Source organism: Chlorocebus sabaeus, chromosome 7 (genome assembly GCF_047675955.1).
Source record: "Chlorocebus sabaeus isolate Y175 chromosome 7, mChlSab1.0.hap1, whole genome shotgun sequence".
Lineage (NCBI taxonomy): Eukaryota > Metazoa > Chordata > Mammalia > Primates > Cercopithecidae > Chlorocebus > Chlorocebus sabaeus.
Window position 1 is genome coordinate 118,077,643 of NC_132910.1, and position 16,113 is coordinate 118,093,755.

Below are 16,113 nucleotides of genomic sequence, written 5' to 3' on the forward strand. Positions count from 1 at the left end.
ACTCCCCTTTTCTTCTATGCTATTTTGCATGCTGCTTCATCTACTTGTATCACTTTTTATCCTCTTCTTAACCTGATAAAAACACTGTCATTGATGACCTGACTTAGAAGTGACATTCCCTGAGAATTCTTTCTTACACCACTCCCTTCTCTCTTGCTATGATCCACTAAGAATATGCTTCTATCTAATCTTGAGATATTTCAATTATTTTATAGATTCCTTGAAACAGAATCATTTTTTTACTTTTCCAATCATAGAACTTGTATCATAGTCCACACATAAAATGTACCTGCCATATTTCAGTGTAATCATGTTCTCATGAGTCTGCTTCTATTAATACAATTTAATGTGTAAGGATCGTATTTTATTTGTTTCTTTGTTTATAGTCCTGGTGCCTAAAACATAGTATGTATCTTAAAAGCATATGCTGAATGAAACAAGTAGAGAAGCAACATCTTGGAGACCAGCCAGTTCTAAAGATAATGCCATTAACAACATTTCTTAAAATCCGAATGTTGATACATAAAATCAAGAGGGAGTTAGCATATGATTAGCTCTATAAACATGCAAAGCAATGTTCTTTTTCTTTTTTTCTTTTTAAAGATGGAGTCACACTATGTTGCTCAGGTTGCAGGGCAGTGGCTCAATCATACTACTGATCAGTGTGGGAATTTTGACTTGGTCTGTTTCTGATCTGGGCCAATTCACTGCTCCTTATGCAACCTGGTGGTCTCCTGCTCCCAGGAGGTCAGTATATTGATGCCAAGGACAACCTGATAAGCATAGCGCACTACAGCCCAGAACTTCTCCACTCAAGGGGTCCTCCCACCTCAGCCTCCCAAGTAGCTTGGACGACGAGTACAAAACATGTGCTTGTAGTTCTTTGAGAAAATATCCATTATTTTTATTTCTAAGTATATCTTGTTTTGTTGGTTAAGTTTTTAAATATTGCTTTTGAAGTTCCACAGTGGATTTATGGAAATTGCAAGAAATGTATGGTCTGGTTTTCACTTATTTAAGAAATCTTTTGTAATGCTGCCTCAACAAGAATGAAAGACAGCAAACAAGTCAATGTAAATTGAGTAAATTTTAGAAAAAGTAAAGCATAATTGCCATATTACCACTTAGGAATACTTGCTTGTAAAAGTACTGTAGATAAACATACTCATAGCAATGAATAAAATGCTTAAACTTAAAACTTGCTAACATGTTTTAAGCATCACAATGAACAAACTACTTCAGAACTTAGGTCTATTAATAATAAAAACATTTTCTTTTATTAAAATGGCATACCATTTTATTAAAAATGGTGCTTTATATTGTTGCCCACACAGAAAGAGAGAAAACATAAATCTTTTAAATGGAACTCTTGAATTCCATAGCGGTTGCCTTAATTTCGTATCACTATGCTCCAAATCAACATTTAATAAATCTGAAAATTTATTATAGCTTTACAAAATAAATTCCTATCACATCTAAAATCTGGTACAAACTTAAGAGCACACAACAGAAAAATCAGTCCAAGAGGGCAGAGCTTTTCCTGTGTTGTATTTCCCAATATGTCCCCACAGCCTGGCATGGCACATACTAGCCACACATTAAATATTTATAGAATTAAAAACTCTGGTTTGAATAGAAAGTAATATTTAAATTGGGGACCATCTAATCACAATTGTCAAGAAGGAAATATAGTTATATATGTGGATTATACATTTCCCTTCCTGTTATCTCTAAAATGCTCATATTTCTGTTGATACCATATTTACATTCCTTCATAGGAATGTAAATATGGGACTTTTCTTATGTAAATTCATTCACAGGGACTGTTAAATGGGCCACATTATCAGTCTGTCACAAGAGTGACTGAGAAGATACACTTAATAACATTTAATTTATAATAACAAAAATATTTTCTCAGACATCATAGATTTTTTCTCACTCACAAAGAGATGTGATGTAAGGAAATGTTTTCAAAGAATGAGGCTTAGTTAATTAATTAGCTACAAATACGTATGCTCATGTTGTATTAGTGATGCCCTGCCTCTATTTGAGATTTGAAAGCTCATTCTGATAAAAATTAATGAGATCTAGGGATAGCCCTTCATTGTGCACAAAGCATGCTATTATTTTGCCTATATTTACCCCTTTGTGTCCTTAATGGTGAATATGCATTCCTAAAACACGAACATCAGGAGCAATGGCTTCCCTAGGTACACTGGACTCCCAGTTCTGTGACAGCCCCAAGCATGTAGCTCTGCAGCCCTTTGCCTTAACTCCTCCTTCTGGAATGTCTTTTTCTTTTAATGTTCATTCAGCCAGCCCCCTTTATTTAGGGTCAAATGTTAGATCCTTTAAGAGCCTTTTGCCAACTAACAAATCCCTCCCTTTCCACTGCTTCATTTTTCTGCACGGCACTAATTGCTAACTGCTATGCCTACATAAATATATATGTATTCATGTGTTTCTTTTACTCTGTAACATTAGAATGTGAGCTCCAGGAAGGTAGAAACTATTTCCGTTATTTTTTTATTGCTATATCCTGCATAATTACTAGCATATAGTAGATGCTTAACACATATTTTAAAAACAAGATAACAAATAAATAGGAAATGGAGGGAAGGTTGGCCTGTGGGGAAATTGTTGGCACATGTTTTATTAATAAAGGAAATGAGTAAGTTTTCCTCAAGTTCAAAGGGATTTTTAAGAAACGGCATTGTGTAAGATCCTATCCCAACCAGAAGCAGATAACTGCCCAGTATCTTTACAGAGGCTACATGAAGTAATGTCTTGAAAGGTCCTTTCCAAGTGAGTGAGAAATAGCAATGAAATTGAAAGTCCCACAACTGACTGAATGGAAATGCCTTTGGCCAAGGGGACCCCAGAGTAACCTTGAAAACTGAGTTCTTGGTCAGGACAAACAGAAGGTCAGACACACCTTGCCTCGTTATACTCCCTACTTCGCTAACAGTCATTATTAAGCTCTCTTCCCTACAGGCTATACAGAAACCAGCCCTTACATAAAACTCCACCAGTGATATCAACCAACTGACTGACACTGCCCTCTATTTTGCTGTTTGGACACAACAACTGACAAACGTTTTTCCTGATAAGAAACTACCAACCACAGAGTGGTTCTGGCCAGTCTACCTGGAACCCATGAAAGAGGATGAAGCTCCATTACGCATGCGTGCATTTCTCCCATCATAAATATTTATAACTCTTCCTATAACTTATTTAATATCCATAGTCAGTCCTACTGCTCAGCATAAATTAGTAATCCCCTTTCCTCTTCCTCCAACTGCTTTGGGCTTCTGACTGGAGGCTGTGCTCCCCAGCATATCAGATTGGCCACCCTGCAGGCTGCAACCCTTTATGAGAAATAAAGGTTTCCTTTCCAAATGTATGAACCTTGTCATTCTTCAGCTGCCATGAAGAACTGTGAAGAATTTATCCAAAAGACTCCTGCCAAAACCTGTCTTCCATTGGTCAATGTTCCCACTGGGCATCACTATACTATAACTTTGTGCTTTGTATCAAAACCTCTCCAGATTGTCACTGGGAAATGTAGTTTCTCTGTGAGTCCACTCTGGCCAGTGCTAACTGCCATGGTCTCACCTTGTCAATTAGCACCACAAGTATGAGGTTTCACTACCTATAGCAATAATGGTGACGGCAGCAGTGACATGGTTGTTTGGCCATGTTGAACTTGCTCAGAAATAACAACACAGAATGTTCAGGTTCCTATTAGGTTTAGATTAAAAAATATAACTTGTCCACATCACAGCCCCTCCTCATGTTCAATTACAAACCAGAGTAACTGCTGAATAAGATATTCTGCAAATGCGAGTTAGTAATCTAACCCCATGTAAATGATAAGAGTTTTATTTTGAGTCACGTAATGATGGTATGTAATCCAAGGGTTCTTAACAGGTTAATATATGTGATAGTCTAAATCTCTTAGCTAATTTAGATCAGACAGACATTTAAGTTAAAAGTTGATGAGGGTTAGTCATTAAAGATTCATTTTGTGGATTCACCTTAAGAAATTACTTTTGGGGATATTCTCTCTTTGTAACCTAAGATTGACTTTTGATAAAAGAGGCAATAAATGATTAACAGCTAAATATTTTGGAATGCATTTGGCAAGTGTAATTATACTTGTTTGTTTGAAACAGACGTGTTTTAAACAACACCTCCAATACCCCTAATAATGGACATGGGTTAAGTAGTGGTGACCATTCACCATACACCAACCAAACACCCTTATTTTTACTTGTTTAATTATTAATACTGATAAAATATGAGCCCCATTGTGACAGAAAAATGTGTCTATTTTATTTGCCTGCTATATATTAAGTGCTTAAAATATTTCTTATGGTTACTGCCTAGATACCTAGGGGTGGCCGAAGTAAATACCCTTCTCCTACTCAATTTAACAATCTAAATAATTTGTCTATCTTCAGTTCTGTATTAAGTTTTTGTGCAAACGCACCTTATCTTATACATAAATGCACCCTCATGCAAATGCATCTTATCTCACTTGAATACATGTATGTGTTTACTGTCCTCTCTCTCTACATATACACCCACATATATTCATGTACATATACATATATATCTTATCTGTTTTATATATTTATATATATCATATATGTATGTACATATATGATATATATATATAGGGGTACACTCACACAAATCTCTCCCTTGGGTTCCACCAATAGGAATAAATTATTATTTGACACCTGCACTGGGGAGTCGTTAACATTGAGATTCCTCTATCATCACCCAAATGACCTTCTTCAAATTTATCCATTTCAATCTTGGATTGTACTTTTTTAGTATAAGCACACTACATTGATTAAAGACAAACTAATGCCTGGGAGTGACAAAATATGAGTGATACAATAGGAGTTACATTAAACAAACAAACATAAATTAGATTATAAATAAATGTAAGAAGATTAAGCAGGACCCTTAATTTCCTTCCATCTCCTCATTGCTGATCATACCTAAATACAGACTGGAAAAATGTCTTTGGAAATACTTGGGCTCTGAACTCTGACAGAACTGGGTTTGAAATGTAGAATGCCATTTACTGGTAGTGAAATGTTAACAAATCATGCAGCTGCAGTTTGCTCATCCCCAAAAGAGAGGTATCTATGAGACTACATCCTCAGGGATACGTGGGATCAGATAAAGCAAATCACATGATATGTAGTAGGCATATTATATGTATTATATCATGACGTTCTCAAAATGAAAGATATGTAGTACCATCGAACTATTTATATGTAATCTATTTTGCAATTTAATTATTTTTTTTGCCATTTTTGCTTTGTGAAATCCTAAGCCATTTTCTTCTCCTAAATTTGCCTTCCCTCTTCTGCAGATAAACCATATGAGGATTCTGATGTATTTATAGGGCTGGGAGAAGTGGATCTATATACACAAATATGTTAAATGAGACTTTTCCTGTTGTTTTAAAGTTTGGACAGAAATATCATCACCTAAATAGGACTAGAGAAAATATTTTGAATCTGGTTTGTGACCCTTAGTTTATTACCTGACTGAAGAACATAAATGAGATTTGTTAGAAAGTTGTGGAGATTGGAGATGGTGAATTTATTTTATTGGAATTGCCAGTTTGCTTTTGAAGATAAACCTGTATCACCTAAAGCTCTGTGAGAGAATGTTCACAATAACCATTTGTAGACTTTGGCATGTGTGCTTTGGAGACTAAATAGCTCAGGAAATAATATCTGGCTCAACTCAAATGGCTAGCTTTGTATCTACTTTGAGACTGAAGATTAAAAAATGATTCTTAAGGATTCAATGGGCTGGAGATAAGCCCTGCAAAATGTGGTTAACTATAAGGCTTTTTGAAAAGCACTCCCCATTAAGACAGCCTTGTTTCTAGAGGCAAGGTGATATCACCAGAACAGTATTGGCATATATATTGAGATGCAGACACCCTTGTAGAGGCTATAAACATCACTTAGAAGAAAAAGTATCTGAAGCATACTGAAATGGGATGGTTTCAAACCGCTTCATGTGATACAGAGAAGAAATAGATCATGCACTTTTCCACCTACTGACTCCTAGGGTGAAGTCAGACCAAGCTGCAGTAGAGAGAATGTACTAAGCTGAGAGTGTAAGGTTTTTATTTTACACAGATCTAGATGTCTTAATGCTTGAAAAAAAATATATTTTTATATACATTTATATATTTATATAAACATTAATATTCAATTATTTATTTGTAAGTTTTAATATTAGTTATAACATACAAATGTATAGATATGTATACTTAATATATAAATATATAAATATATTCATATACTTATATATTCATATAAATATTAATATTTAATTATTGATACAGTTGTATATAAATATATAAATGTATAAATATATAAATATATTTATATATTAAATATATTTATTTATATATCTTTACCCAGTTCTGTAGACTACTTCCTTCAACTTTTGCGTTTATTTTATTTTCATGAAATATATTTATATATAAACATAATTATATAAATGTATAAATATATAAATATATTTAAATTTAATATATTATATAAATATTTATATTATATTATAATATAAATATATTATATTATATTTTATTATATATATATTTAAATATATTATATTATATGATATATATAAATATATTATATATAAAATAATTAAATATTTATATATTAAATATATTTATTTATATACATTTATATATTTATGTTTATGTATAAATATCTTTCATGAAAGTAAAATAAACATGTGAAAGTTGATGAAGGAAGTAGTCTACAGAGCTGGGTAAAGATACTTATCTTTTTGCACTCTAATGAATACAATTCATTTAATAGACATTCCCATAAATGTAGGTGCCTTGTAATATTTGAGTTTAGTACATTGATTTAGTTGTGCTCTCTCCCCTTTGGAAATTGACTGAATCATTTCTCAGATGCACTAGGAATTCATGAACATGATGTTGAGAAGATACCATAAACATGAATTACCATCTGTGCTAGACACAGATACACGCCACCCACATCCCTTTTTAATAAAGGACTTTCTGCCCACCTATGAGAAGCAGTCAGTGGATAGGTTAGCTCAACCAAAGAGAGCTAATCAATGCCACACCCTTCCCACAGAATCCTGAATCTTGTATCTGAGTGAGGTGGTGGTAAAAAGGTCCAACTATTTTGACCTAACATGGAACAATCTTTTGGACAATACTTGTGCTAGAGATCTACATTAGGTAGACCAAAGCTTTTTCAGGTCTTCATCATTATTCAGCTTTGTCTTCTACTTAATCCTGCTAGCTTCACCTCCTTTACACAGGTATTAATCCTTAACATCATGCACCAAAATACATCTCAACACCTGTTTCTGGAGAACCCAGCTGCAACAATGTATATAACATGGGATTTTAGAACTGGATTATTCATTTCCTCACTGCTGGTGAGGACTCAAATAATGATGGCATATAAAGGACAGATTGACACTTTCAAAAACACTTGCCAATGTGACTGTAGACTACTGCAGGCTCAGTCCAATAGTGACCTTAATTGCAGCTGCTCTTACAGTTGTAGTGCTTTTGTCACAGCAGTCTTACATGGCCCCAGGTATGTGGCATGCAGTCACCGATTTGGTGAATAAATCATTTTCTATTCCAATCAGAAACATAATGTAATATAGTCCAACGAAGTGCAGACCATGTTGACATCCTGCAGAGCATCACATCAATGCGTTACACTGATGAGATCATATTGTTTGGACCAGATGGGCAAGAGGTTACTAGCACCGTGGAGGCATTGGTAAGATGCATGTGTTCTGGAGGGTGAGCACAGATTCTGGTCTGGATATTCTACAGATTCATGTTCTGGATTCATCCATAAGATTTTAGGAGTTCAAGAGTTCAGGGGTCAAGGGCATGCCTGGGTGTGGTCTCTAAAGTAAAGGCTAATCATTGCATTTTGCCCTTCCTACCCCCCGAAAATCTCATTGCCTGATGAGCCTCTTTGGGTTCTGAATTCAGTATATTTTATACTTAGCAATATTTTTCTGACCCAATTACTAAACAATATGAAAAGCTGTCAACGTTGAGTGGATAACAAAGCAGGAAAGAACGCTGTAGCTGGCATAGGGCTGTGTTGTAAGAAGCCCTGCTACATGAGCCATATGAATCAGCAGACGCTTATAGTGTTGGAAGTGGTAAAAGAGATTTACTTTATAAGGAGAAAAGTTGGGTCTCCTTTTGACATCTAGAACCTTAACCATACCAAAGAAAAATACTGGCTTATTTTTTTGACCTGAAGCTTATGTATATCATGTTTTACAACATGCCTGGCAAGCAGGGAGAATTCTGAAGTTAAAACATTGACAGGGAACATATACACAATATCAGTCAGCCTATAGACCTACTCACCTGAGAAGTTTATGAGATTGGACAGATCTCATGCTGTTCAAACAGACAAATGGACCAAATTGTCCATTTGGTCCAAAACGGAGCAGCCCTAGATTAACACTGACCTTTTGAATTAGTACACACGCCATTTTAGAAGAAGACTATTGTATTTATACACCTATATTCTTTTCTGATTTTTAATATTACTTAGCAGATTTGGGAATAAAATGAAGACATTGTGAAATTGGGTATTTTGCTAATACCCATGTATCTAATTCTGAGAGTTCTTCGTATTGGGGATAGAGTATGTACTCTATCTTAATCTTAACACTTTTGGTTCTTGACTTAGAGTTAAATAACACACAAGCCAGAATCCTTCTGTTAATATTTAGGGGTAGATCACAGAGAGCTTTGACAATCATGTTGAAAAAGTTGAACTTGTTCTGAAAAGCAATTAATAAACAAGCCAAAAATTGACAGAATTTGTACTTTAAAAGATCACATTCTTTCATCAGTGTGTGAATAGATTAGAAGAGAAGAAGATTAGACACAGACACTAGCAGTCTATTGTAATAGTCCAAAGAAAAGATCTTGGATGTCTTGGAATTGGATATGTTAGTGGAATTAGAGATACATAGACAAGTTCAAAGGTGTTTTGGAAAGTGAACTAAAAAGCTTTAGTGTTTATTTATATGGACTGGGTACTGTAGGTTAGAGGGAAATAAGGGTGAGGAATGATTCTAAAGTTTCTGTTCGAGGCAAATAAATGATTGTTCCATTGGCCAAAAATTGAATATTAAATGATGAGCAAATTTTGCAAGTTGGGTAGGAGAGGGCTCTGGAAGGTAATGAGGTCAAAGGTGAACATACTGATTGCATTACCTACGAGACAGCCAGACAAAATTTCTAGTAGCAGGTTGAATATATTGGTTTGAACGTTTTAAATGGATGACTGTAGGTGCAAATTGGAGTCATAAGCATTACCCTACTAATTGAACCAAGGAAATTGATAAGGTCACTGAGAGCAGAAACATCCAAAAAAAGAGCCTAGGGCTAAGGTTCTGATCTTTCTAAATAAAATATTTAAAGATAGAGAAAAATGTGTTTTAATATAGTGAAAGTGAAGCAATGGCTAGATAAATAGAAACAATTCAGAAGTGTGTATACTATGTAAGTCTAGGATGGCTTTGGAAAGAGTATTTTGGACAAGAGATAGTGTAAAATAATGCAGAGTCAAGAAATGAGACTGAAATGAGTCTCATTTACAAATATGTGATTAGTGTGATGTGGAAACCAGCAATGAGAGTCTAATGGGAAAATTTCTAGATATGTAAAGAAACATATTTAAATGATCTAATGCATTTATATAGAAAATGTACCAAGTTTTTGATAACTCAGAATCTCAACTAATAATATAAACCATTTCTGTTTCATCCTCTTTTTACGTAAATGAGACACATTTAAGGTATGCAGAAACATTTCTTTGTTGTTAGAATAAGAAGCATATAGATGATCACTTTTATGGTAGCAGTCTTTATTCTGCCATATATGTGCCACCCTTACCCTCAAAAACAATACTGGAAATACACAGACATTAGAAACCTGAAAATTAAGGCAGAGAAGACGGAGAAGAAGAAAAATAAAAGTAAGGAGAGAGAAAGAAAAAGAAAACAGAAAATGAGGGGAGAAAAAGGAACAGAGCAAAGGAGAGAACAGAATAGAAAAGAAAGAGCAATTTTAAAGAAGAAAAGAACTATATTATTTTGACAATTTTCTGTTCTTAGGCCAGTAGTTTTCTTTTTCAAACCATTTTTCATCAACTCTGATGGAGAAGCTACAGTCGTCACAAATCAAAATGAAAGTTAAAACAAGAGACTCAAATCCTATGTCTATGTGTTGCCTTTTCTGTTCTTGTTCGCTAACATTTAATTTTTAAAAGATTATTTCAGAATCTTTCTTTCATATTTATGATTTAGAAAATAGTCTGTAAAAGCAAAAGTGCACATCAATGAACTCAGATTACCTAAATGGTATATTTTGAAAAGTCCATTGAAGCATGATCTTATCTCTATATCTATTTTCACTTTAACTATCTTAAATGGTGTATTTTGTCCATTTGTTCTTCTTGAGACAACTGTTAATGAACATATAGAAAATACAATTGGCTGGGCGCGGTGGCTCAAGCCTGTAATCCCAGCACTTTGGGAGGCCGAGACGGGCGGATCACGAGGTCAGGAGATCGAGACCATCCTGGCTAACACGGTGAAACCCCGTCTCTACTAAAAAATACAAAAAAAAAAAAAAAAAAAACTAGTCGGGCGAGGTGGCGGGCCCCTGTAGTCCCAGTTACTCGGGAGGCTGAGGCAGGAGAATGGCGTGAACCCGGGAACCGGAGCTTGCAGTGAGCTGAGATCCCGCCACTGCGCTCTAGCCTGGGCGACAGAGTGAGACTCTGTCTCAAAAAAAAAAAAAAAAGAAAAGAAAAGAAAAGAAAATGCAGTTTATATTTCTTGAAGGAAACAAATGACTAGTAGCCACCTTCTTGAGGAGATTAGTAACAGACGTTGGAATTTACTAGCTCCAGGTAACTTGCTACTCCTAATCACAAAGCACTCCTGATTACCTGTTGCATTACCCTGGAAAACCTTAGTAGACTGTGAAGCACGGAAAAGGGGAAAAGAAATTTTCATTTGATGTCAGAGGAAAAAACTCTATAACACATTTGAGATGAGATCTGGAAATTCCCTTCCTGCAGTTGGTTCACTCAGATTTAGCAAAAGGAGCGGAACAGCAGCAAACATGCTCTAGACTGTAGAGTTTAAGGGAAGAAAACAGAGCCTCTATTGAAAAGTAAACATAAAGATCTCTTGCTTTAAGTAAATTTCATACAAGTTGCTATCATTGAGAATTAATATAATTATCAGTATTACTAAAGAAAGCTTTGCAGCAATTACACTTCATTTCCATATAATGAGAATAAAATAATTTAGCACATAACCCAGAAGCAAATCAACAGGACCTTTAGAAGTTATTTCAGACTAGATTACACAACTGATGTTAGTTATAGATGTCTGCAATAATCTTTGAGAGAAAAACAAAATATATACAAACACCTCTCTTTATTAATTGTCGTTTGTTTAGTTAAATATACACAGTTTCGCTTCAGATAACAGTTCAGGCATTTTAAAGTAAATTATAATCTTTTTAAAATGTTCATTAAATCCTAAGTAATAAAGACTATCCATATATTATTCAGAATGATGGTGGGGCAGTGGGTTGTGATAATCTTGAGTCTGCTGTTCAGCATAAGAAAAAAGCTGGTCCATAGTTCTGCTGACCAATTGTTTTTCATAATTACTTCTTTTCATCTGGCATTGTATGCCACAAATAACTAGCCTTAAAATCAACTAGCTCTTACTGTTACTACTAGAAAATAGTTCTAAAATGTAGGAAGGTGCTTGAATGCAATATAAAGTACCATTTTGTAATATACTTTAAATTATAAAACATTGAAAATTAGAAACTCAAGAATAACTTATCATGAATAGCTTAGAAGAGTAAGTAAAGAAAAACTAGATTAGCACAAAGATAAACAAATAAAGCAACACAATTAGCACAAAGATATACAAATATACAAACAAACAACAACAATAACAAAATGGTTCACACATGTACTGCTACCTAAATTAAAATAAAGCCCACTGCGATTCAGTGGGGGAAAAGATGGCCTTTCAAAAATGAACAATGTTTAAATCATTGGATAACAATATGAAAAAAGTGAAACTTGACTTCTACATCACATAATAAATAAACTAAATCAGAAAAGAATCAGAGACCAAATGTGAAAGGATAAAAAATAAAGCTTCTAGGGGATAGGGAATATAGTATATCCATGCCCCTGGAGTAAGCAAAGATTTCATAAACAATGCACAAAACTATAAAATGCATTAATCCTAAAGCAAAAGATTGGTAAATTGCCCTTAATTAAAATTAAGAATTTCTATTCATCAAAAGGCATGACAAAAAGAATGACAAGCCACAATTTGGGAAAATAGTTTTATAATTAATATATATAATAAAAACACATGTCTAGAATATTTAAAGAAATCTACAAGCAAATATGAAAAAATACAATTCAATAAAAAAACTGACAAAGACTTAACTACACAGTTCAGTTAAGCATATAAAAAGTTGTTCAGTCTTATTAATTACCAGGGAAATATATATAAAAATTACAATGATATATCATTACATAGTTGAAAAATGGTTTGACATTATCTGCTATTGCTAAGCAGCTGCCAATCTGTTAAATCAGCAAATTCCACTGTTAGGTACAGTGGATCTATATCCAATATCCAAATCATGGTAGTTTTGTTCATGATATGAAGGAATCAGATGAAAACTTAACCTCACAAATAACCACATGAATATGCTACTATGATATATTCATGCAAGCAAATGTCATGCAGTGACTTTTTTAAATACAAAAAAAAAAGTGATGCACATAGTAACATGGCTAAATTTCATATATATAATGTTGAGCAAAGAAAGCCAGACACAAAATAGTGTACTTTATATTCCTATATTTACAAAATGATTAAAAAGAGAAAAAACTAACCAATGAATGATAGAAGTCAGAATTGTAGTTACCTCAGGTTGGGAAAAGTGGGGGATTAAAGGTGAAGGGGAATAACAGAGTCATCTGGAAACAGTTTATTCAACTGTTTTTATCAAACCCTGTTAGAGTGCTAGACCCCACAGTACAAATTATTCCCTGTAGTCCAAACAGAAGCTACAAAAGTGCAGTGGGTTAGCATGATTCAAAATGTATATAAAACGGTGTCTACAAATTTCTTCTACTACAGTATAACTTCTTTAACATAGACTTCTTCGTAGACAAAACTTCAATGTTTTATCTCACACAAGCCCCAGCACAATGATCTGCCCCCAGAGACACTATCAATATTCTAAATTTACTTAATTAATGGATGTTAGAATTTTAAACCGCATCTTTATCATGTGTATATCCTTGTCAAGAAGGACAATGTCATTATCTTCACTAACATATACAGGAAAACCAATACGGTGCTACGGATCGCTTTTTAAAACTTTGGATATTTGTGGATAACTATATAAACTCAGTATGTGGGAATATAAGTATAAAATTAAAAGTTAAGCGTCCCAAAATATTTGTGGATAAAGATATGGATGAAAAATCAGTAGACATGAAGGGTTTATCATTCTTGATGTTCAATGTAGATGTAGTATTATAATATATATAAAAATGTTCTTAAGTCTACAATTGCCTCTTGTTTATATATGATTTGTTGTATTTTGACTTATTATAAGAGTACTCACACTGTTAATTTAGGAGAGAGATTAATTTTTTAAAATATGGTGTTTTCCTTAATCGAACATATTTTACCCTTCAAAAATATATTGCCGAGAATAAAACTTCTCCCCAAGATTTAGTAAGGGATGAAATTCATAGGTGACAAAGATTTGGGGGGAAAAGTCCTCAGAGTATCTTTCCACATCATTGCTTAAGCCTTTTTAATGAAAAACTATGAATTTAAATTAGACAGTTTAATAGATGCAAATTAAGATAATGGAAATTAAAAGTGTAAGTTAGAAGAACATTGTTTTCATAGGTGCTAAAATAGCAAAGGTTATTAAAGAAGTTCCCTGGGATTACACTACAGATGAAGGGTTGCTAAATTATTCATATAGACATTAATATATCAAAGCACATTTTCATAAAATTTAAATAGTTAAAGCCTGTCTTTTTTGAATATAAAATGTTAAATTCCTCTTAAACCTAACAAAATTCGGCATTTTATTGATTTTATGTTACAAATGTATTTGAAAAATGGAATAATTCGACATTTATTCCAAATTCTGAACAGTAAAATTACGCAGTTGGCCTCTCCTATTATTTACACTCACTTCCTTTTCCATTCTTGGCTGCTAATTTAGGAGGTTATATTAATATATATTTTTTTAATTTTTAGAATTGCACTAAAGTTAGTCATAAAATTATGTCACATAAACAAAAAATCAATATGTAAGACAAAGATGACAAGAGTGACATTGCTGCTTATGACTATGAAATTTGTTTCGGTTTGTAATCATGTGAATCAGCAATTTTATTAGTGATTTTTCATTCCCAGTTACAATTCAGCAATGTGCATAAGCATTCAAGGTTATCATCTTAATGTGACAACAGTCACTAAGTGAGGAAGATCCTTGTTTTTAATGTAAAATTCACATTAGATGTATTTTAACTTGAAAATCTCATATTTCAAATTAGAAGTTTAAAATCAAATAGATTAAATAAATTGCTGAACCTTTCTGTGATCTGATACATACTGAATGTTAATCCCTATAATTAATATCTAGTTTTTCCTTTACTGATAAACTGTGGGTGTGAATTAGCTTTTTGGGAGTTCACCATTTCATTGCTTTAATGCTATTAAATTATTGTCAGCATACTTAAAACATTTTGAATATTTTAAAGTAAAATGATGAAGAAAGATTAGTATTCTCTCAAGGAAGTTGTCATAATAAATAATTTGATAATTTTAGTGCAAAGAAAAAACAGCAGCAGTCATATAAGGAATACATATTATTCATACATAAATTATCTTCCGTGCTTCTATCTGTGCTGCTTTAAATACAGTTATATTGGAACATGGCAACACCCATTAGCTTACATGTTGTTTATGACTGCTTTCATGCTGTAATGTCAGAGCTCAGTAGCAGCAACAGAAATGACAAAATCTGGTCGTTTACAGAAAAAGTTTGCTAATCTGTACTCCATAGACTCATACAAGAAGGATTATAAGTCAACACCTCATTTTTAATTATAGGAGTTATGAAGATATTATTTTAGGCAGATATAGAGGATAAGGCATCCTTGGTAAGATTTTATTTTCTTTTAACGCAGCTCCAGAAACATCTCTTTTCTAGCAGAAAAATGCTTTGAAGGGCCAGCCCAGCAAGCTTTGATATACGAATGCCAGCATTTAGAAACTGGGTCCATCCAATATGGCAATTCCCGCCTTCTTCTCAACACCATGTGTGCCAAGCATCATGGCCGCCCCCAGATATCTCTATGTGTGTGTACAACTTCATGGCACCCTGAATTTGCATATTAAAAGGCTAGAGTGGGAGGGCCAGTTTTGTGACAGGCTATGTGAATGACATACCTTGTCAATCCAATTTCCCTGGGCCCTGCGTAAATCAGACACCGCCTCCTCCAGCCTCCAAATATAACCAACTGTTTTCTGCCACAGTCAGGGTTTCCTCTGTCGGCTTGGAGCCCCCCTGTTAGCAGCCATGGCAGGCAAGCCCACAGGGAATAGCTCTGCAGAGCTAAAACAGGTTCCAGAGGAGCAATCTGAGACAGCTATTGAATGTCCCAACCCTTCCAGTCTCCCTTCAATAGTCCCATCAGCTCCTCCAGCTCCTCTATCTCCAGGATATCCTACTCTTCCCCCTTCACTCTTACCTCTGCAGGAAATGCCTGATGGAAATGGTGCCACGAGGGTTCAAGTTCCCTTCTCATTTCAATACCTTAAGTAAATAAAGGGAGACTTATGCTGATTTTCTGATGACCCCAATAGGTATATATAAATTTTCCAGAATTTAACTCAGGTATTTGACTCCACAAGGTGGGATGTTATGTTGCTGCTAAG